Raw genomic sequence first — 24,765 nt, 5'->3', positions numbered from 1 at the left:
TCTTATGTTTTTTCTCTTTACCTAATTGAGCATTAAAATCACCCATTGACATTTTAACGTGGTTTGAGGGAATTTCCGAGATGATGCTTCTAATATTTCCCAAGTTTCATTAACTTATTCAGGTTTTTTACATTTATCCTCATTAACTGGCATAAAGGCATTAATTAAAGTGTGTGCCTTATTTGCGCATTTTAGAGAAATTGTCATTAGTCTAGTGTTAATGGATTTTACCTCCGTTATTGGACTTAAAATACTTTTGGAGACTGCAAAAGAAACTCCTAAATGTGGTGTATTATTAAGTATTCTTTTATCAGTTTTACTTTTTAAAAGACGATAATTACGAAATCCATAGTGTTATTGGCCGTCATTTGCGTTTCTTGAAGTGCAAAAATTTGAATCTCCTGTTCTTTTATGTATCTCCCGATTTATGAAATTTACCTGGTTGCAGAAGTGTTTGTATGTTAAGTGTTGCAAAAAATGTATTTGTTTTGGTTTTAAGCTGGCTAGAGAACTCTGACTTCCTCTGTTGAATCACACTGTATTTTAACTTGGCCGAAAGACCAGTAGCGCCATTAGTACTGGCGGTGGATTGACCACCTGGTGTAATATCGTGATTATCAAATTGATCCATGATGATTGTACCTGGAATCAGGTGAGGTTGAGTAGACTCATTGAGTGAATTCAGAGTGTTAAGATTGAAAGGATTAGTTCCAGAATATAAATTTCTGCCGCACCATTGACTGCCCACTTTTCCGCTTGCTACAATACAGACGCAAAGTGGATTTGGTTTTATTTTGCCTAGGACGGCACTGCTTATTCTTTATTCGCACTGTCCACAGTATCTGGTGGAACGTTCACTATCCACCACCTGTGACCCATCCAATACCCTAGGCAAGGTCGGCTTCTTAGACTTTTAGTTACAAAGTTTTGAAGCCTTCTAAAACACTTCACTCAGCACAGCGAATAAAACAACAGCAGTTACAGCTTGGCTAACATCACGAAAACCAAGAAAATGTTCTTGAATTTCACCGTTGCATTCCGTCAGCCTCACAACAACAGAAGATAGTGACTTGTCCAAAACAATTGTTGCTTCGTCTACAGTGCAGGCATAAAATGAGGCCAGCCGGAGTGGCCGTGCGGTTCTAGGCGCTACAGTCTGCAGCCGAGCGACCGCTACGGTCGCAGGTTCGAATCCTGCCTCGGGCATGGATGTGTGTGATGTCCTTAGGTTAGTTAGGTTTAATTAGTTCTATGTTCTAGGCGACTGATGACCTCAGAAGTTAAATCGCATAGCGCTCAGAGCCATTTGAACCATAAAATGAGGTTCTACTGAAACTTGAATATATGCATTCACAAATGGACTCATTTATACGTTCAATCAGTTTATTTGCTTATTTTTTGAAAATCCCAGATATCGCCCATTTTCTTCAAGTATACTTTTAAATATTCGTTACTGCTTGTCACAAGTTTAACAATGGCTCTGGAATTTCTGGGATTCGGGAAATTTTCTGTCTCATATGACCTCTGAAAGCTAGCTCCTTCTTACACAAAAGACTTGTACGTCAATCAGAATTTTCATGAACTCGCTGTTAGCTTTCTCTTCATTGTTGCGTCTGATTGTCATTGTTTTCTGATGTTCACTAAGCAGGTATAAAATATTAAACATCTGTTTGGATAATTCTTTAACTGGAATAAAATTACTTAGATAATCTTTAGAAGAAGCATGCCAACCTAAGCCTCTACACAGATTCTTCAGATCGTTGAAACCCTCAGCAGACCACAAGGTTTATCTCGTGTTTAAGAGCCAACATCGTGAGCAGAATAAGTTGTCTTAGGGCTAGCACATAACCTCTTGTGCTGTTTGTGCCATGAAGTTCGGAATGCACATTTTTTCAACTTATCTTTCTAAGGAAGCTGTAATGCCGGTGTTGGGACGTCCTTTCTTCAAAATTTCATGTCTTTAAGCGAAAGCTGTTCAAGGAAGTAGTGATGTCTGAAGTGTCGGCAGAAGTGCCAACACCGTGTTGTTTGAGGAAGCCGAAATGCACGCTATAAGCTCACGCAGGATGGCGTGAGGTCTGAAACAGGATACGTAATGAATGCTATAAAGAAAAGTACGTAGCTTCTGGAATATTTAACTTTAATCCACAATTGGTGAACATTGGTCTTGTTACTGTACATGCTTCATCAGATACATAGCAAAGGATAAATGGCGCCTTGCTAGGTCGTAGCAATTGACTTAGTTGAAGGCTATGCTAACTATCGTCTCGGCAAATGAGAGCGTAATTCTCAGTGAACCTTTCCTAGCAACGTCGGCTGTACAACTGGGCGAGTGCTAGTAAGTCTCTCTAGACCTGCCGTGTGGCGGCGCTCGGTCTGCAATCACTGATAGTGGTGACACGCGGGTCCGACGTATACTAATGGACCGCGGCCGATTTAAAGGCTACCACCTAGCAAGTGTGGTGTCTGGCGGTGACACCACAATGTCCTCACTCAAAATCGTTACATCAGTACTTTTAGAAGGTTGGGCTTCATCCATATTCACTGCACGTGGGACAGCTAATGTAAGGGAAATCAAGAGAGGCGGCTCCTTGGCAACTGTCCTTCCATAGCACAGAGGCGCGTGGCAGCACCGTTAAGGCAGCCTGTACCCCCTCTCTTGTTTCCAGCAGTGATATAATGGTTACTATGGCAATCAGACTTACACCCACTCTGTAATAATAATGATACGTCAAATAAGTCCGAAATACAACTACACGTCAGGACGGACAAAAAGCAACACAGCAGATGCTACCAATTGTTAATAATACGGTCGCCAGCCTAATTAGGCATTAACTGAGTTTCTTCCCTGTACTAGTTGGCAGATATTCGTGCAAAGCAACAAGTAGTAACACTGCATAATATAGTAGAATTTTAGAACCAGAAAATCTACTGAACTGATAGTTTCACGTTCTGTACTAATATGGAAAAACCATAAATACATAACACTACACTATAATGTATACTACCAAACTTCGTACTGTCTATTGATTTGATTAAAATCGGGCATAGGTTACCCTAGAAATAGTAACTTCGAGCCACAAACAAAATGTCAATTTTAATAAAGATAAAACACTGATAAATTTTGGCTTTTATATTGACTTTAACTTTTGATGGTCAAATCAGTTTAAAACACTTCAGAATTCAAATGAATAAAAAGGGGGGAGTGGACCCTGAAACTGTTATGATCACTGTATTAAAAAACATTTGATTACTGAATTCATTATGCGCTCAAGATTTCCAGTATATGAGTTACTACTCTTTTTATCTTATTTCCTGCTTATTTAAATACCTCTTTATCTGTCTCGAAATAATTAAACTTCATTACTAAATCAATATTAAAGTTATCTTCCAACTTTGTCAGACCTTCGTTATTCATTTACTGGTTTATTAACAAAACAGTTCTTTAAACACCATTCTTACATAGTTAGGTCTGCAAGTAATTATTATCAACACAAAATTTAATTTTTCATTTCGGGACACTGGATTGCACAACATTTGGAAAGGGCCCTATCTAGGTTAGTTGTGAGGATAATTAACTGATAGGAAAGCTCTGGTAAAATTTAAGTTGTTATTGAACAGTATGGAACAAAATTAACACTGGTTCATACGAATACAGTACTAAAAGTTTCAACCTGTTTGTATCGATGCCGCGGTCAGCAGGCGGCGAGATGGCGAGGCACAGAGCACACATACAACCACAGATATGGCTCTTGACGTATCGACACTTTAATTCTTCTTGGCGTCGCAATACTTTTCCATTTAGTGCCTATGGAATTTTGCCATGCTGTGTGGGTGTTGGAACGGCATTCCCGAGGCTCAATGAAACTACGTCTTCCAGGAGAGCCTCCTCGCTCCAGAAGGTGTTGCTCAGACCAATGCCAAACTCCAACTACTACTGCTGAGCCCGTTGTGCCGTGCAGCGCCCGTGCGCATTTTCCCACGCTCGCCTGCCATCCACCTTTTGCATTCTACATATCCTAACACAATGCCTACGTATGGACCAGACGCACATTTACAATTTTAAACATCTTACAACAGTCTCAACATTTGTTACATTTCAATTCTATTACAATATTACTTGACATTTGACATACACATTAATATTCACATTGGAACCTGTTTACAGTCTTCTTAACACAATGATATAAAACAAAAAAGAAATGAAATCAGAACATCGATTACACTAATTTATCGAAAAATCAGAAGGAAAAAAATATTATTTATGTGTACAATAGTACAACGTCTTTGTTGTTACACGGCGATTTCGCACTTTGTATTGCTTCTAGTGCTGGTGGTTTAGAGGAAATAACACAAGTTAATTCCTTCACACTCACTGACATTATTGCATAGAGGTTTATTGTAAAAATTATTATTGCAAATACTGCTACTAGTAGTACCTGTGGTGTCACCGCCAGACACAACACTTGCTAGGTGGTAGCCTTTAAATCAGCCGCGGTCCATTAGTATACGTCGGACCCGCGTGCCGCCACTGTCAATGATAGCAGACCGAGCGCCACCACACGGCAGGTCTAGAGAGACGTACTAGCACTCGCCCCCGTTGTACAGCCGACGTTCATAGCAATGGTTCACTGAAAAATACGCTCTCATTTGCCGAGACGATAGTTAGCATAGCCTTCAGCTACATTTGCTACGACCTAGCAAGGCGCCGTATTCAATTGATAATTAATATTATGAAGCATGTACCGTAACGAGAGATGTTCTACAATTGTGGATTAAAGTTAAGTACTCTACCAGTTACCTCCTGTTTTGCTAGTCTTATTTCTCTGACCTGTTCCAGGCCTAACGCCAGTCAGCGTGTAATTAAACGCGTGCATTTCGGCCTCCTCTAGAAAAACAGTGTTGGCTCTTCTGCCAACACTACAGTACCACTACTGATACAATAGAAAAGCGAGAGACCCAGCCTCCCATGCCTCCTTCGTTCATCCATCATAATACTGGGGCATCATCAGTGACTAGAAGCGAAATGGGCGGAGAAAGAGAGGAGCAATGTTTATCCAAAATATTATAGTCCATAGAGGTGGCTCCCAGTGAGATATTTGCGCTGTTCACACGCCGCAGCCACGTATTCACGTCCTTGATTGCGGGGAGCCATGATGCCAGAAGCCTATAAGCTGTCCTCTCTATTCATGTTAAATGCGTTCTTAGAAATTTCAGTCGGTTCTTGGACTTTTGTTCTATAAATTTTGGTTCCCTTATCCAGTACATATGTTTTTGCAGTAGACATCAAAGCCACAGTTATCATACTGTTCCTCTGCCGCTGATTTCATACTTCGTTTACACGTTCTTTAACATTCCTTCTCCTTTCGCCCACATTCACTTTGCTACAGCCACACATCTTTTCATAAAAGCTCATAGTGTGGAGATAATCAGTTGCATCCTTTTATGCCACCCTCAGAAGACAGGAGGACCTGCGCAGAGGAAGAGGTGAATTACTTAGTTATCTGGCTTTTCTCTCTCAGTGTCATGATACTGATGTTATCCCCAAATTCGCCAGAATCAGTCACCATATGCGGACAATGAAAGCGAGGAATATCTACCAAAGGGCGAGCAAAGCCCTTCTTCGAGAAAGAATCCAGCAAAGATATAGAGACTTGAATTATGTTAGCTCCATTTTAATTTCTTTTTATTTTTCACTCCGGATGTTATCCCATTTCCAATATTGGTATTGATGGAGATATTTATAGATAAGTTCTTGTACAAAACATTTTATGGCATGTTGGATTCGAAAATCGATTTGGTAGCGGAAAGGAAAGCTGCCTCATGGTGTGAGAGGTTTGGTAATATGATAAAAAAAAAGCACTCCGTCTTCAGGCCACGAGTGGCTACCGGGACCATCCGACCGTCGTGTCATCCTCTGTGGAGGATGCGGATAGGAGGGGCGTGGGGTCAGCACACCGCTCTCCCGATCGTTAGGATGGTATTCTTGACCGAAGCCGCTACTATTCGGTCGAGTAGCTCCTCAATTGGCATCACGAAGACGAGTGCTCCCCTTGGTAATATGATGAGACATTTTATTCATAACTTTGATAATCAGATTTGAATTTTTAAGGCACAATGATAAGCATTAACCTCCAAACAGATATGAGATAAAATGAGGAAGATACATGCAATAACAAATTTTAAGGGAATTTATTATGTAGATACATTAAAGTACAGAAAATCATTATGACTTTTTCTCAGGGATTATGGAACCATATATGGACAAATTATAAAAGCCATTGGTAGTGCGTAATGAAAAGTGGTATTTACTGCAGGTAGGAACTAAACATTGTCTTCAGTTTCTTAACTGTGGCAGTTTATACATTTCTTATTGTTAATTTTGAGAACACGTTACTCATTGCTAATTTTGAGAACACAATATTATTTCTACATTTGTTGAATTCCTGAGCACCATTACTCTGTATGATACGACTTTTCATTCTTATTAGATAAATTTCACATTATCCGTGACATATTTCATGAATAACATTTGTCATCATGAATTTCAGTTTCAATAGTTAAAATTGGTGCACAGAAAAAAATAAAAAAATAAAAGTCTTATGAAGTCAGATGTCTCGTATGTTTCAAAATCAGTTTATCTTAAATGTTCTTGTGAACATCTCATTATAAAATGGGGGGCACATGCGAAGATATTGTTAATTATGAGAGATAATTTTTTTCCTTTTCCTATTTCTTTTCTTCTGCTTCATTTACTCTGTACACGTACCTTTGATGGTCTACAATACTTTTTTGTTTTGTTCTGTAATATGAAACGTTACTATGTTTTGCTTTATTTGTACTGATACATGAATCTACTTTTCAATGAGTATGCAAAAATTTCAGTGCATATTACATTTTCTCTGTAATGCTAATGTGCAATGCCCTGTGTAAAACTCACCACGTTTACATGCGGCACATCATCCGAAAGGCGAATACCGGATTTCGGAAACCGTTTTTCGCTATCTTGTTTGCATGTTAAAGTCTGAAGCTGATTTGCTAGCTCAGTTACATATGGCGCCTGGGAAACAGCTGTTACAGTTTATGATGCAGTCAGCACAACTACTATTTCTCTTCAATTAGGCGATATGTAAATATCTTCAGTCTAATATTTCTACTTATCCTTCACTACATAAAAAGTCACTCCGTCCACATTAGCTAAAATTTTTTGACAACATGCCGAAACCTGACAGTCCAAACACGTTTCAAAACAGGTAAATCGATTTCGAAGTTTGAAAACGGGAAACTAGAAATGGATTTCCAGAATCGATTTTGAAGTGTTTACACGACCATCCAGAAGCGGTATTGGGAAATAGGTTTACGAAATCCGGTTTTTGGAGCCCCATGTAAACGTGGTGAGTGTGCTTGGTAATGTAGGGTACGAGAGGTTTGCGCTTTGTATTCGCGACAGACAAAAGCATACGAAAATTAAAGGCCGCGTTCTTATAATTTCGTCACGATATAAACTAAATTTCGTCGTGTACGTTATAAAACAAAATCTTAGACTGTGAATACCGTTAGTATACAGATAAGCTGCAACGCCAAACTCTATTTCTTTAAAGACTCAAGGCATTTCGTGAAGTTTTAAATAAATTTCTTTTTTTCCTGTGACAAACTCTTCTTTATATTTGCTTTCTTTAAAAAGTAATGTAATTTCAGGGAAATGTATTAAAGTCTGAGTTGACACTGTTGATCTATCAAAACTGTAGTTATTGCTATTTGCTATCTCTACCTTTCTTCTTTATTATATTGTAGCAGTTATTGCCTATGTTTTTATGTATTCTTTTGGAGGAATATGTTTTCATGCATATGTGCAGTGTTTTTATTGGCTGCATTTACGTGTTTCTTGTGCTAGGTGTTATCCCTTGTTAAGTTGCGGCATCAGCCGTTAGAATCCGATCGCCGACCAATCCTAGCCAAGCTGCTCGTTTACTATTGGTGCAAAGCACATTATAGTTGGGGACTTTGAATCTGACAGATGTCAACTAGGTGAACTGTGTTTACAGTCAATAAGAAGTCATAGTACGGCATTCTCATTACCAGCTGAGAGTTTATTTGCCTCTTACAATTATAATTTAAAAAATTACTGTCATTTATTTAATTATTTACGAGAGTTTTCGTGTTATATGTTCTTTTTGTCTTTGTTGCTAAACTCTGATATGGTTACTTCCGTTAATTTTGGAAGTAAAACTGGTTTCTTTTGAGTTTAAGTAATCGAATTTCACCTTCAAAATTACGCAATGTAGATCTCTGAGAAACTTTTTTTCATATGTGGTTCAGTTCGTGACAGGACTAGGTAACCGCATATTATGGGATAGTTTCGCTTCACTAAGGAGTCATTTTCTTCACTAGACAGTAATTTCTCTCAATCGTGCCCTGTCCGAACTCTCTCATTTCCCTCTGAGGGCTCTTTCTGGCACGACTACACTGAACGTACTATCAGGTGCTTGGTTAGACACAGCCACAGCGTGTTACGGACGGCGTCCAGAGACTTTTGATCACATAACGTTTGAGATATTTATGGCATTCAGCGGTTAAGTAGTGTGCAGTGATAAAAGCAGAACAATTCCTCTGTTTTATTTTCCAATATCGTTTATCGAACGCATAGCTTGCGCATAACACACAAGTCATCATTCATGTTCTACCACGAACTTAGGATCGCATGTGTAAGTTGATGTACCCCTTTCCTCTCATATAGTTAGCTGTAGTCCCTCTTCCTTAATACCCTGTGATAAAATACCATTTTCACATTTGCAGTTAAGTATTTTTAAACTGAAAATCTCATACACAGGCCCAAATTGTATTATTTTGTATCTTTTTTATCGATTAGAGAAAACAAGATTGAACAAACATCTGACACTGTTTGAGCATGCACTTCTACGTTCTGAAACTATGGACTGTGCTCTTCCATACTTTTTGATTGATATTGATATTAGCAATGCTGCTGGATATTACTTTATCTTTTCCTATTGGATTTTCAATTTGTGTGTGTAGTAGTCGGTAATATTTAACACCAGAAGACTGAAATGTGTGGAAAAAATTTAGAGAAGGTCCATGGCAATCTGACTTGAATTTGTCAAATTCAGATAAGGAAAAAATTCTGAAAATTGGGAATAAGATAGTGAAAATGTTGGTCAACACTATCTTCTAAGTAATTTGTAGACGGTTCATGTTATTGTGGTCTTAAATCAAAGATTGGTTTGATGCAGGTCTCTGCGCTAGTCCATCCCGTGCAAGCCTCTTCATCTCTGAGTAACTGCAACATTTTATATCATTGCTATATTGTTGCTTAGGTCCTTCTCTACAATTTTTACCCACTCTTCCCACACACTTCCCTCCATTACCATATTGACTATTCCTTCTGTAGGGTCTCTCTCTCTCTCTCTCTCTCTCTCTCTCTCTCTCTGTGTGTGTGTGTGTGTGTGTGTGTGTGTGTGTCTGTGTATCTGTAGTTTGTGCCAAGGAAAAACAGTTCCATAGGGAGAGAGAGATTGAGAAATGAACAAGTGACAAAGGCACGGCAACTACTTATCAGCTTGCTGTCCTAAGTATTTATGGGGCGCAAGCAAAAGATATATGAGGGGCATTTAATAAATAATGCAACACATGTTTTTTTCTGAAAGCAGGTTGGTTTTATTCCAGTATGATGTATTCCAATACATCATGTTGTTCCACACATTTTTGGCTATATAATCCTATTTTTCAACACAATCTCCTTTCAGTGCGATGACTTTACGTCACCTTGCTGGGACGGTCCATATGCATGCATGGTACAACTCTACTAGCAGACGGCGGAGCCAACGCCTTACTGCATCGGTAACCCCCTCCCCCATCATCCAAGTAGTGCATTCTGCACAGTGCATCCTTCACTGAGCCAAACATATGGAAGTAGGCAGGTGTGAGATATGAGCTGTAGGTTGGATCCCAGCGGGGTCACACCCTAGAGCACCCCAACTGGTGGACGAATGTACCAGCACTACCAACAGAGACATCTAATTGTGCAGCGAGTTGTTTGATTGTGATCTGTCGATCACCTCAAATGAGAGTGTCCGCACATTCCAACATTGCAGTTGGTACAGCTGTGTGCAGCTGGTCAGCACCTGGGAGATGAGACAGGTTTGCACGACCTTTCTGCGATGACGACAGACGCTTCGCCCAACGACTCACGGTGCTTTTATTTTACTGGTAAGTGTTCGTAGACATTCTGAAAACGCCCATGAATATTTACGATGCTGTGGTTTTCCTCCAAAAGAAACTCAATGACAGCTGTCTGCTTGGAATGCACCTTCGTTACAGACGTCACTTTGAAGACTACATATAGTGCCGCCAGCTATCGTAACTTCCTGAAACTATAGGCGCTGAAGCGGAAATATTCCACGATATCGCACAACAAATTTCGCGTTTCTACAACCTAAACTGGCCGAGAAAGAAAGTGTTGCATTACTTATTGAACGCCCCTCGTAATATTACAATGGCGGTATTAAAAGTTTCTTGGTACGCGTTTTTCATCATATTCAAGAAGTGAACTATCATGGTGGCGATGGCGCAAACAGAGCTATAATATTGCAGTGGAGGTATTAATGTTTTATTTTTGTTACATATTTTTTGTCGCACTCAAGAAGTGAAATATCATAACAGAGGTGGTCAGATAACAAACACAGCCATAGTATAGCAATAGAGATATTAACCACCGTTTCTTGTTACGGGTTTTTCTGCGTATTCGAGAAGTTAAATATGGGATGCTAGACAGCAAACACAGCCGTAATGTTACGATGGAAGTATCGTTTCTTGTTACATGTTTTACATCCTGTTCCAGAACTAAAATATCACAGTCTAGGTGGTCGGAAGGCAAACACAGCTGTGAATATGGATGTCGCTGTTGCAGGTTGAACCCTGCTTTCAAGCTGAGGTGCCAGGTGGCCGGCTTTGGGAGGAAGGAGACCGGCCTCGCGGTGGGCTACCTGCATGCTTACCGGCAGGTCATGGAGACCTGGAGGGCCTGCCGGGACTTTGCCAGCGAGCAGTTCATGTGTACCACAGACACTAGGAACAAGGTAGCGCTGCCAGACTCACTTCAGTCCATACATGTTTTCAGGCGTACGAGAAGAATTTTTAGGACACTAGACACTCAGAATTGGCTAGTGAGCAGGCACAGTCGCAATTGTCTAGTCTAGAGTGAAATTTTCACTTGCAAGGTTCGCAGGAGAGCTTCTGTAAAGTGTGGAAGGTAGGAGACGAGATACTGGCAGAAGTAAAGCTATGAGGACGGGGTGTGAGTCGTGCTTGGGTAGCTCAGTCGGTAGAGCACTTGCCCGCGAAAGGCAAAGGTCCCGAGTTCGAGTCTCGGTCCGGCACACAGTTTTAATCTGCCAGGAAGTTTCATATCAGCGCACACTCCGCTGTAGAGTGAAAATTTCATTCTAGAAACATCCCCCATCCTGTGGCTAAGCCATGTCTTCGCAATATCCTTTCTTTCAGGAGTGCTAGTTCTGCAAGGTTCGCAGGAGTGCTTCTGTAAAGTTTGGAAGGTAGGAGACGAGGTATTGGCAGAAGTAAAGCTGTGAGGACGAGTCGTGAGTCGTGCTTGTGTAGCTCAGTCGGTAGAGCACTTGCCCGCGAAAGGCAAAGGTCCCGAGTTTGAGTCTCGGTCCGGCACACTGTTTTAATCTGCCAGGAAGTTTCATATCAGCGCACACTCCGTTGTAGAGTGAAAATTTCATTCAAGTATATGAACGATAGGAAAGATCTGCTGGCATTCAATAACCGTGACAGAAATCTGCGATGAAAGAAAAAGCAGCTGCATCACATATGTAAGTAAAGTAAAAGCCTTGCTGGCAAACAAATGCTTGAAGAAGCCAACCTGAACGTAAGGAGACCAATGTGAGAAGCATTCACTGGATTAGGTAGTAAAATTTTGCTTTCCCATGTGACAGAAATCGTAACAAGTTTGTGACTAATGTAAAATCAATACGCAGGTCAAAATCTATATACAAAGTGTTTCAATGTCTTTACGACAAACGTCTAGGGATGACAGATCATGTCATGGGTAACGCTTTTCATAGATAAAATATTCGCTGACGTTTCCCGGCGATGCCAGTCGTCCTTTAGTATCGGTTGGCGCTGGGATGACCAGATTTCACTGAACTAGCAGGTCCCATTAAATTGATAGAGTGCTTTTCAATAAGAAAACCTTGAGACTGAGTGTCTCGAAGCCAAGACAGATATCTTAGACGTCTTTTACACTGAGCAGGTGACTGGATGACAGGCAACCACATTGCATACAATGCTACAGCGTCTGTAACCTCCAGCAAACATTTTATCTCTAATAAAAGACGCTCCTCCACATGACGTAATCTATCACCGGTAGACGTTTGTCGCCAAGACTTTAAAACACCATATATATATATATATATATATATATATATATATATATATATATATATATATATATATATATATATACTCCTAAATCACTTGAACGATTTCAGCCAAACTTGGTAAACATATCATTTACTTTCTGCAAAGATGAACTGTTGGGGTAAGAACCATTGACTTCCCATGCGGGTAGGGGTGAGAGTGAAACCTGGGTGACAAAGAAGCATAATGCAGTCGAATTGGAGTTCATACACGACAGCTGTGCTTGGCAGATTGCGTGACATCCCCTACAGCTCCAGTGTGCGCAAATTACCTGCTGCAGAATGAGACTGCGACAACTCATTTGGCTGAGAGGTTCACCTTTGTAAAGCCTGAAGCAATTTCTATCAAACTAGGCACACGTATCACTTGTAAGGTACAAAAAAATTACTGTGACGGCAAAACTCACTCCAGCTGTGGGGAGGAGGTGGGAGGTACAGAGGTGTTGACATAAAAACAGGAGCATTTTCAAGCAAACTGGGTACAAATATGATTCATTATTTGTATAAAATTATTGTGGCAGTAAGATATCCTTACTATTCCAAAGGATGATGGAGAATGGGGTGATATTTAAAAATTTTCTAAAACTATCTGTTGGTATTTGTTTCCTGTATGTAGTTCTCTTGCAATACTTTTAAAGTGTGAAATTCAATTTGTGCCTTATTCTTGCTATTCCCTGTGTTATTCAGTTTGCGAGAATGAGCACTGCAGTGAACCAATAATGATGATGATGGGTTGTAGGAGCTAAGATCATGCCGCATGCCTGAACATCACGGTGAATTTAACATTCTATCTGGAGTCATACGTTGTAAAACAGCAGAGAATCACGCAAATATGAGTGCAATATATACTAAAGTACCAAAGAAATTGGCATAGGCATTTGTATTAAAATACAGAGATATGTAAACAGGCACGGTTCTGCTGTCGGCAACGGCTGTATAAGACATGGTCTGGCGCAGTTGATAGATCGGTTACTGCTGCAATGACAGGTTATCAAGATTTACGTGTGTTTGAAAGTGGTGTTATAGTCGGCGCACGAGCGAAGGGGCACAGCATCTCCGAGGCAGCGATGAAGTGGCGATTTTTCCGTACATCATTTCACGAGTGTACTGTGAATATCAGGAATCCGGTAAAACATCAAATCTCTGGCATCGCTGTGGCCGGAAAAAGATCCCACAAGAACGTGACCAACGATGACTGAAGAGAATCGTTCAGTGTGACTGAAGTGCAAACCTTCCGCAAATTGCTGCAGATTTCAATACTGGGCCATCAACAAGTGTCAGCATGCGAACCATACAACGAAACATCGTAGATATGGGCTTTTGGAGCCGAATGCCCACTCTTGTACCCTTGATGACTTCACGACACAAAAGCTTTACACCACGGCTGAGCCCATCAACACCGACATTGAACTGTTAATGACTGGGAAAATGTTGCCTGTTCGTATTGAGTGGATTTATGTGTACAGGTATGGAGACAATCTCATGAATCCATGGTCCCTGCATATCAGCGAGGGACTGTTCAAGCTGTGGAGACTCTGTAATGGTGTGGGGCATGTGCAGTTGGAGTGATATGGGACCCCTGATACGTCCAGATACGACTCTGACAAGTGACACGTACTAAGCATCATTCCTGATCACCTGTATCCATTCGTGTCCATTGCTTATTCCGACAGACTTGGACAATGCGCCACCCCACACGTTCAGAATTGCTACAGAGTGGCTCCAGGAAAACTCTTCTGAGTTTAAACACTTCCGCTGGCCTTGCAACGTGCTGTTCAGAAGAGATCTCCACCCCCTCGTATTCTTACGGATTTAAGGGCAGCCCTGCAGGATTCATAGTGCCGATTCCCTCCAGCACTACTTCAGACATTAGTTGAGTCCATGCCGCATCGTGTTGCAGCACTTCTGCGTGTTCACAGGGTCCCTACACGATATTAGGCAGGTTTACCAGTTTCTTTGGCTCTTCAGTGTATGTTGCATGCACATACGAGGGGAAGCCTCAGATAAAGCTAGTTATCTACACAGCTGCTCAGTCTTTTGGTCTTCCAAAATGTTTTCACTGAGGACGATCAAAATATGATTTCTCCTCTCAATCACAACACGAACATTGGGATGTCAGGTGTTGAGCTAAGTGATCATGGAATAGCAAACTAATAAAAATCGTTCAACAGTAGAAAGACATGTGACTGGATGAGGCATCCTTGAGACTTTGCACTGGTTATGTGAAAGAGCTTACTCCCCTTCCATCATAAGTTGCTGGAGCACCGATGGATACCAGGCGATTGGAAAAAAAAGCGCTGATCATTCCCTACTCAAGAAGGATCAGTTGGTAGATACACAAACACTGCTCTGTCAGAACATTTTGACCACTGACCTACTATCAGTATAAACCCATCCAGGAGATAACAGCGTCACTTGGCATGGAATGAGTGTGGCCACCCCTCACTGCAGACGTCGGTTATCGTAGGGTGGGCAGACTGGTAAAACTGGACAGACTGCAAACAGTGGCGGAACTAACATCAGAATTTAATACTGAACAGAGTACAAGTGTGTCTGAACACACAGTGCATCCAACACTTCTTACGATGGACCTCTGTCGCCGATGACCCATGCATGTGCCAATGTTAATACCATGACATCGGCCACTATGAATGACATGGGCACTTGACCACTGGCACAGGATGTTGCCACAGTGGCAGAGCGTTACATGGTCTGATGAATCCCGATACCTTGCAAGCTGTGCTTTAGTCACAGATATATGTCCGAGTGATGCTAAATGTTATTATCTTTTCATAAACAAAAGTATTATCTTCTCAAGAACCTTCAAATTGTGACCTGCACCCTTAATTTTTATATACGAAATTAGTGAATTTACTCATGACACTTTTGTTGCCTATGTCTGCGATCACTTTCAGAACTCAAATTAATAATAAAGTTAAATAATTTAATAAGAGTGAACCTTGAATTGCTGATGCTCCCATGCATCACCACAATAAAATAAAAACAGTGAATAGTTGAGGGAGCATGAATGACCAATGACGTATTTAAATTTAGAAAAGTAATGACAAGCTTTTATTAATCCTTTTATAACTACAACAAGATGATAAATTGTTCAGTAAAAAAGTCAAGCACAAATCAGAAAAGGGGCTGTGCTTGACTGGAAGAGCATTCATTGGGGTGGAAGCTATACAAATTCTCTCCTGAATTAATCACTTTTACAACGCAGTCTGACTTTACTTACTTGAATCCACTTTGAGGCCCAATTATATTCACTAACTATGGTTCACGGAGAACATAGAGCTGTAAATATCATTTAACAACCCTACACAGGTGCAGTAATACTTCATCATCCCACCTTGATTCAATCGACAGCAGGAAACAGTGCGCTGCAGGCGAGGAGTGGCATGCAGCGCAGCTGTAATTCTGACGCATTCGCGAAAATTTGCGAAGTACACGGGCTGGCGTTGTGATTAGTAGAACGTGGGAAAGTTTCCTATCAGAGTCCCGAAATCTCAGCAGATTTCAGTGTGAGGTGCACCCATTAGGTGGTCTGGCCAAACCGGTTTGACTCAGAGTCACGACGGTGCTTGCTGGAAGGGCCGACTCAGGACAAATAAATTCACCCTCGTGACATGCAACATGTTCAAGATGATATGCAGTTCCACTGTTGGTACAGTTGGTAATTGCCACTTGCTCTTAGTCCACCACAAGTTACAGACCATGTGTCTCACCCACTAGGGAAACACCTAATGTTCTCCACCAGGGGAGGAACAGACGATGAAGAACACAAAGGAACACAACCACCTTCCACCAAGCCTCGGTACCATAGCTGAATCAGCAAAAACGAAACACCCTCCCCATTGTACAAACCAGTCAAACTGTCCTCTACTTACTGAATCTCCCGTCCTGACAGTTCTGTTAGGCTGGTAGGCAATCCAGACACAGCACCAGCGTTCCCACAGTGGAGGAGCAAGCCTCTGCTTTGCATATACTGAGAGGAACCATTCAGCGACCACAGTCCCTCATTTATGGAGAGATCCTAATCTTTCAAAGCCAACCGGTTCCAGCTTCCGAGAGAAGGCTGTTAAGCTTCCCAGACAGCTGTGTTCATGACGTATATGTTTTTGCCGCTCTCTAAAAGAACCTGGCTACTTCCTGGCGTCAGGGGAGCTACAGTCTTGCCTCCACTAAACATGTTCCCCAGCCCCACTGTCCGTATCACCCCCGCTTCTAACATAAGAATGCTTGGAGTTGTATGACCTGTCCACCGTTTGCACAGAATCTCGGATTACAGCAGTCTCTCTTAAATGGCTTCCTCCACCAACTTTCTGCCAACTGGCCACCTCTGTGACAGACTGTCACCTAGCGTAGATAAAATGTTAGCGAACCGGCGCCCGCCTGCTTTGACCTTAAGTGGAAACAGAGTAGTGCTTCAGCCCGATGTCCCTCTGCAGGTTACAATCCATAGAACATTGCTTCCCAGAATGACTCGTACAGCCAAGTCGCTGGACTCAGTATTTATGTCCTGCAATCAATCACTCTCCATGTTCTCTGTCGCCTTCACTATGGACCCTTGGGAACAAGTTTCTACAGGCTACACCTGCAGTTTTATGAACATTCTACCCACAATTTTCTCATGTAAAAAGTCGTATACCATACATACCAAATGTAGTACGGGGAGGACACCGAGATGATGACCTTAAATATGAATATTAATTTGACTGACAGTATTGTAGGATGCCACCTCTCAACTTTCTTCATCATACCTATGGGAGGGTGCAAATCAGTCGTCTTGCACAGGAATGGCTCCTTGATACCTATACTGTGGGACAGAGACAAGCTGGTGGCGGCTCTATAACGCTCTGGAGAACATTCACATGAGGGTCCATGGGTCCAGTGGAGCATATGCAAGGCATCGTGACGCCCAAGGAGTACCATACACTGGTTGCAGACCACGTACACCGTAACGATTATGTTTCCTGACAGCTGTGGCCTTTTATACAAGATAATGCGCTATGCCACCATGCCAACAGGATTGCGATGGAGTGGTTCAAGGAACGCAGTGGCGAGTTCCAATTGATATGCTGCTCCCCTCCCCCAATTCACCAGATCTGAACCTGGTCGAACACATCTGGGATATGATTGGGCTAGTGTCACGCTCCCATCCCCGGAATTTTCGGGAATTAGGTGACTTGTGTGTGCAGATCTGGTTCCAACTATCTCCAGCGACCTATCAAGGCCACGACGTGTCACCTCTGTTATCCATGCCAAAGTGGATATACCAGCTATTAGGCAGGCGGTCATAATGTTCTCACTGATCAGTATAATTGTGGACCTATATCACTGCTGTCAGACTGTTGTAGAATTACAGAACATATTCTACTTTCATGTCTTCCGACCTTTTGGGAGAACGAAAATCTCCACAAAAATCAACATGGACTCTTAGAAACTCTGCTCCATCTGTTTGTACATGAGATCCAATGCATTATGAACAAAGGTGTCGAAACTGATGTGTTACTCGACGCTTGGATAGTTCAGCCCTGTCTTTACGTGAACAAAATACGAGCTTACCAAGTATTGCACCATATTTCTGACTGAATTCAGGACTTATTATCAGAAACAACTCACCATGTTTCTTTCTTTCTTTCTTTTCTTTTTTACGGGTCCAAATCGACAGACTGAAATTAATGCCCAAAAGAACAACTTCGTAATGCGATCTGTCTCGAAAGCAAGTAGAAAACAGTCACGCAACACACTTTTATAAATTCAGCGCAACGAAAGAAAATTAGCCTGTATACGTAGGCTAATGGGTGTAAGTAGCAGAGCACGTTCACAAATACAATAGATTACTTTGCACATAGCGTCAAGCCGTCTCACCTTTTGTGTATACGTGACCTCAGAACGCAGAAAATACTTAATTATCAAAATAATCAATTGCTATCCTGTTTTCCTTCATACATAGTATTTTATTATAGATAAATGAGGCGACACGACACGATGTGTCGTAGCAGCAGTCAGCAGTCAAGCAAACGGTGACCTACCTTTCACCACCATGTGGAGCCTAACTACAAGAGCCAGAAATTCTACTTGTTATTATTTATAATTCTCTTTAGTTGAGTGACTGTTTATCAGAGTATCTGTGACGAACCTATTCAGCTTCCGTAAGGCAAGAATACAGCCGCCAGCAGGCGTGGGACCTTCAAATAGATTAAATACAAAAAATCATATGGTTCTCAGTAAAATGAACTCATAAGACGTGAGTTTAAAAAGCAATATGTTTGGTTTAAAGACAAGAGAAAAACTTAGGATGTTCCGACGTACAGTTCGAAGATTCCACTTTACAGCACACCAAAGCAACATGGTCCGGAATACGTCATTCACAGGTAGTGAAGGTTGCTGCAATGAATCACAAATAATGTTTGTTACAAATTTAGATTTCGGTCATCAGTGCTAAAAAGTATATAAAGAATCAGTTAGCAACAAGGTGGCACGCATGCTTTATAATGTGTAGTTGTATAAGCTATAAATGTGAGACAGTCATAAAATATATACCAGTAAGCTTAAGTTACAAGATTAAAACCACTTATATAGATAGTCTCAACTGGACTAACCATGTCAAAAGCTCAACACTGAGGCCGCTGTTTACAGCTACAAGACAGTGTACATCATACCAGTCTACAGATGTTCCACAATACCACCTAAGCCACTGGAGCGATTTCAACCAAACTTCGCACACATATCAGTTACTGTCAGGAAAGAACCACAGCACGATAACGACCACCTCCCTCTGAAAGGGGTGAGGATGAAACGTATAACAGCACACGACGCGCAAATAGCCAGAATAAATTCATCCAATATTTGAGAAGAGAGCTCTTAGTGACTTACAACAAACTTTAGACACAATTTCAAACCTTTACAAGACTTCTTCTCGCTGAATCACACAACAAAATGTTGGAAGCCGTATGAAACGTGACGTTTTAATTTATTATTTCTTCACTATTGAGTACATTCGCGCCACATTTTGCAGACAGTATTCACATATACCTCTAAATTTACCAGCAAAATTATATCATTGCACGATACATAGCTCAGGAGATACGAAGTCATAAACACTGAGATGCGTGAAAACAAACGCGCAAGGCGGAATTCGCCAGAGATACATGTGGAGTATGTGTAGAAATGTGAGTGAAATATGTGAAATATATGTGACAAGTGTGCACACCGGCAAAGCCGCCAGTAAAAAACCTCCTAAACCCTTGGATTAATTTCAACCAAACTTGGTACACATATTACTTACTATCTGGAAAGAAATACCGTGGAGGTAAGAATGAGCAACTTCCTATTGGGATGGGGATGATAATGTAGTGAAAGAAGGAGCAGGAGGAAATGAACAGAGGGAGGGAAGACGATGAACAATAGGGGGATGAAGGCGGAGATGTACAGGGAGAGGGGGAAGGCGAAGACCGACAGAGAGAGGGGGAGGGGGTCGGACTAATAGAAGGTTGGAACAAATACACAACGTGATCAAAAGTATGCGGACACCCCCAAAACATACTTTTTCATATTAGGTGAATTATGCTGCCACCTACTGCCAGGTGCTCCATATCAGCGACCTCAGTAGTCATTAGACATCGTGAGAAAGCAGAATCGAGCGCTCCGCGGAACTCACGGACTTCGAGCGTGGTCAGGTGATTGGGTGTCACTTGTGTCATACGTCTGTACGCAACATTTCCACACTCCTAAACATCCCTAGGTCCACTGTTTCCGATGTGACAGTGAACTGGTAACGTGAAGGGCCACGTACAGCACAAAAGCGTACAGACCGACCTCGTCTGTTCACTGACAGAGACCGCCGATAGTTGAAGAGGGTGGTAATGTGTAATGGGCAAACATCTATCCAGACCATCACACAGGAATTCCAAACTTCATCAGGATCCACTGCAAGTACTATGACAGGCGGGAGATGAGAAAACTTGGATTTCATGGTGGAGCGGCTGCTCATAAGCAACACATCACGTCGGCAAATGCCAACCGACGCCTCGCTTGGTGTAAGGAGCGTAAACATTGGACGATTGAACAGTGGAAAACGTTGTGTGGAGTGACGAATCAGGTATATAATGTGGCGATCCGATGGCAGGGTGGGGTATGGCTAATGTCCGGTGTATGTCATCTGCCAACGTGTGTGGTGCCAACAGTAAAATCGGAGTCAGTGGTGTTATGGTGTGGTCATGTTTTTCATGGAGGGGGCTTGCACCCCTTGTTGTTTTGCGTGGCACTATCACAGCACAGGCCTACATTGATGTTTTAAGCACCTTCTTGCTTCCCAATGTTGAAGAGCAATTCGGGATGGCGATTGCATCTTTCGACCGATCGAGCACCAGTTCATAGAGCATGGCCTGTGGCGGAGTAGTTACACGACAATAACATCCCTGTAATGGGCTGGCCTGCACAGAGTCCTGACTTGAATCCTATAGAACACCTTTGGAATGTTTTTGAACGCCGACTTCGTGCCAGGCCTCACCGACCGACATCGATACCTCTCCTCAATGCAGCAATCCGTGAAGAATGGGCTGCCATTCCCCAAGAAACCTTCCAGCACCTGATTGAACGTATGCCTGCGAGAGTAGAAGCTGGTATCAAGGCTAAGAGTGGGCCAGCACCATATTGAATACCAGCATTACCGATGGAGGGCGCCACGAACTTGTATGTCATTTTCAGCCAGGTGCCCGGATACTTTTGATCACACAGTGTACATACCAGGTCAGGAGTGGGTACTCAGATAATAGAGTATCCGTATAAACGTTGGATTTGGAACACTGTTGCGGACATGGTTGGTGGCAGTCTGTAGACTAGAATACTCTTTTTGCGTATATTTAAGTAATATAGGATGTCCAGATTAACTATTCACATTTTAACATATTTTTGTTAATTTACACATAAAACAGACAACACTATCAATCGCAGCATTCACTGTAATGGAACTCGAAATGCTAGGAATTCCAGTAACAGAGAAAATCAGAGATTTGTGTTCAGATTGTTTTATGTGTTTGTCGGCAGACGATGTGCAGCGGCGACGCGGGAGGGCCTGTGGTGTGCCTTGTCAACCGGCGTCTCCAGCTATTCGGCCTGCTGTCGGCTAGCTCTGCGCCAGAAGAGGAGTGTTGTGAGACGCCGGTAGCGTGGAACTTAGTCACCTTCCTCGGATTCTTCCGGTCAGTATGTTGTATCATTCCTGCTGTTCGGCGTGTGATAGTTTTTTATTTTGTTTCTCATTACTTACAAGTGCTTCGTTTTCGCTAATATAAAGGGCTATCAAAAAGTTTCCGTTCGAAGGCCATATATTCCAGAATCGGTAGGTCAATCTGGCTAAGTCACTGTGAGCATTTAGGTAATTATCTTACCACCAGGTTTAAGATACGCGTTTGATAAAACACGGCGTCCTGCTTCGTGGAAAAGTCTGTGACTGCCTGCTGCAATTCTTGTTCAAAGGGAATCGTCAATCCTACAAGGCCGTTTTTAAGGGACCAAAGGCGTGATAATCACATGAGGAGAAATCAGGACCATAGGGCAGGTCCTGAAATGTCTCCCACTTGAGTTGGCGTAACGTATGTGTTACAACATGTGCAATTTGGGGACGTGCATTATCATGAACTTGGCGCATCGCTCCACAGCAGTGGTTTTTAACAGACCTCCTGCACCATACACATTCATTATTCTCTGACAGATGTCTACCGGTATTTGTCCTCGGTAGTCAAGAAAGGAATAACAGCACGTAGGTCCTGTTTGGACGCATGAGATAATGACGTCGCCATAGCTGGCGTTTCCACATTTGCCACACGCACGTCGGACAGACACGAATTTCGCACTAATCCCTTGCCTACATGTCGATGCTTATATACCCGCATTGGAATCGTGCTTCGTTGCACAAATGCTGCAGTAACGCCCTCAGACGGAAACTTTCTGATCGGCCCTTGTATTATTTTTATATTATCTTAGATTATCTTTAGATTTTGGCATTACTTTTTGTTATTCTTGCACGCATGATTGATATTAAAATTAAATTCTTTCTTCTTTTTCGTTTTCTTTTTATTCTTTCTTTTTCATAATGTCTTAGGCTACGTGATAAAACTCCAGTTACGCAGTAATAATAACTCCAGGAAGTTTAAACGTTGTCTAAAGGAATGCTTATGCTATTTAATGTTACGTGACGAAACATAGGTCATGTAAACTCTCTGAACTGCAATAATGAAACTAATTCAATGAATGTCAGTTATGTACTGCTCTGAACTGTACTAAGAGTTATGAAGATGCAGTGAGCTCATCCCTAGAAAAGTTCTGAACTGCTATCGGAAATTAGTCAAATCTAAGAATGTTAGCCACTGAAAATCCTGAACGCTAGCAAAGAATTTATACATACCTAAGTCGTATCAACAGTTTAATCACTTTAAATTATGTCCTGAAAGCGGGATGACTTGCACGCTTGACACGTGACACTACCGCAACGGAATTTCTCTTTGCTCCTGCTCTGCATCGCGTGGACTCGTATAATGGGAAACCTACTTTATTATCTGTAAGAAAATACATTGATGTACCTCGTTATACGCAAATAAGCGGCTTCACATATGTGGAAGGACATGATTACGATGTTGGGAAGAACGCTGATACAACTATGGAAAGTTATGCTCGACGTGTGCAAAACATTTCTAGCAACTTTGAATGTATTGAGTGTTTCAAAAGGATGCATACAATTGAAGGAGGTGATGGAGGAGTCGAAATACAACAAATTTGGAACTGTAACTTATGGTCTTGGAAGTCATCCTGAGTAAATAAGAGCTCTGGAATTTCAGGAACAACAAGAACAGTCAATGCACAAGCAGTTTAGTTTCAACAAAAATAACAGACATTTTACTCAGCAATGTTGCACGTTGCACAAGATGTTATAAATGGCATCCACGATATTCAGTATGGGCCTAACATCTTCACAGAAAATTCTGCTGCACTCTGCCAAGGACACCAAGTATTGCACGAACCTCATCAGACGCTGTAAGTATCCTAGCATGTTGCCTAGTCAGAAAATGGGTGTCATATACACAAGACTTTTGATATGTTCCACAAACAAATAAAAAGATTCAAGAGCTGTCAGATGAGGAGAGCGAGGTGGCCATGCATTTGGAACTCCCCTTCCAATTCAGTGCTTGGGATATGTGGCACTGAGTACATAATTTTCTTCTACAGTATAGCCGGCACGGCAGCTCAGCGTGTTCGGTCAGAGAGCCGGTTGGCCTCTATAATAAAAAACTGAGTGGAAGGATCAACCCCCGAACTTGAACAGGATGTCTTGCGACGTCCGCAACGGCCAAACACAACGATCCACAACGAACAAAAAAAAAAAAAAAAAAAAAAAAAGCCGTTGTAGGCGCTTCTGTCCGGAACCGCATGGCTGCTACAATCGCAGTTTCGAATCATGCCTCGGGCATGGATGTTTTTTATGTCCTTAGGTTAGTTAGATTTAAGTAGTTCTAAGTTCTAGGGGATGATGACCTCAGATGTTAAGTCCCATAGTGCTCACAAGGGAACCTCCCCATCGCACCCCCCTCAGATTTAGTTGTAAGTTGGCGCAGTGGATAGGCCTTGAAAAACTGAACACAGATCAATCGAGAAAACAGGAAGAAGTTGTGCGGAACTATGAAAAAAATAAGAAAATATACAAACTGAGTAGTCCATGTGCATGATCAGCAACATCAAGAGGAGTGTGGGGTCAGGAGCGCCGTGGTCCCGTGGTTAGCGTGAGCAGCTGCGGAATGAGAAGTCCTTGGTTCAAGTCTTCCCTCGTGTGAAAAGTTTACTTTTTTTAATTTCGCAAAGTTATGACCTGTCCCCCCCCCCCCCCCCCCCCCCCCCCCATGAACCATGGACCTTGCCGTTGGTGGGGAGGCTTGCGTGCCTCAGCGATACAGATAGCCGTACCGTAGGTGCAACCACAACGGAGGGGTATCTGTTGAGAGGCCAGACAAACGTGTGGTTCCTGAAGAGGGGCAGCAGCCTTTTCAGTAGTTGCAGGGGCAACAGTCTGGATGATTGACTGATCTGGCCTTGTAACAATAACCAAAACGGCCTTGCTGTGCTGGTACTGCGAACGGCTGAAAGCAAGGGGAAACTACAGCCGTAATTTTTCCCGAGGGCATGCAGCTTTACTGTATGATTACATGATGATGGCGTCCTCTTGGGCAAAATATTCCGGAGGTAAAATAGTCCCCCATTCGGATCTCCGGGCGGGGACTACTCAAGAGGATGTCGTTATCAGGAGAAA

This window comes from Schistocerca serialis, chromosome 5 (genome assembly GCF_023864345.2).
Source record: "Schistocerca serialis cubense isolate TAMUIC-IGC-003099 chromosome 5, iqSchSeri2.2, whole genome shotgun sequence".
Taxonomy (NCBI): domain Eukaryota; kingdom Metazoa; phylum Arthropoda; class Insecta; order Orthoptera; family Acrididae; genus Schistocerca; species Schistocerca serialis.
This window is presented reverse-complemented; position numbering follows the sequence as displayed.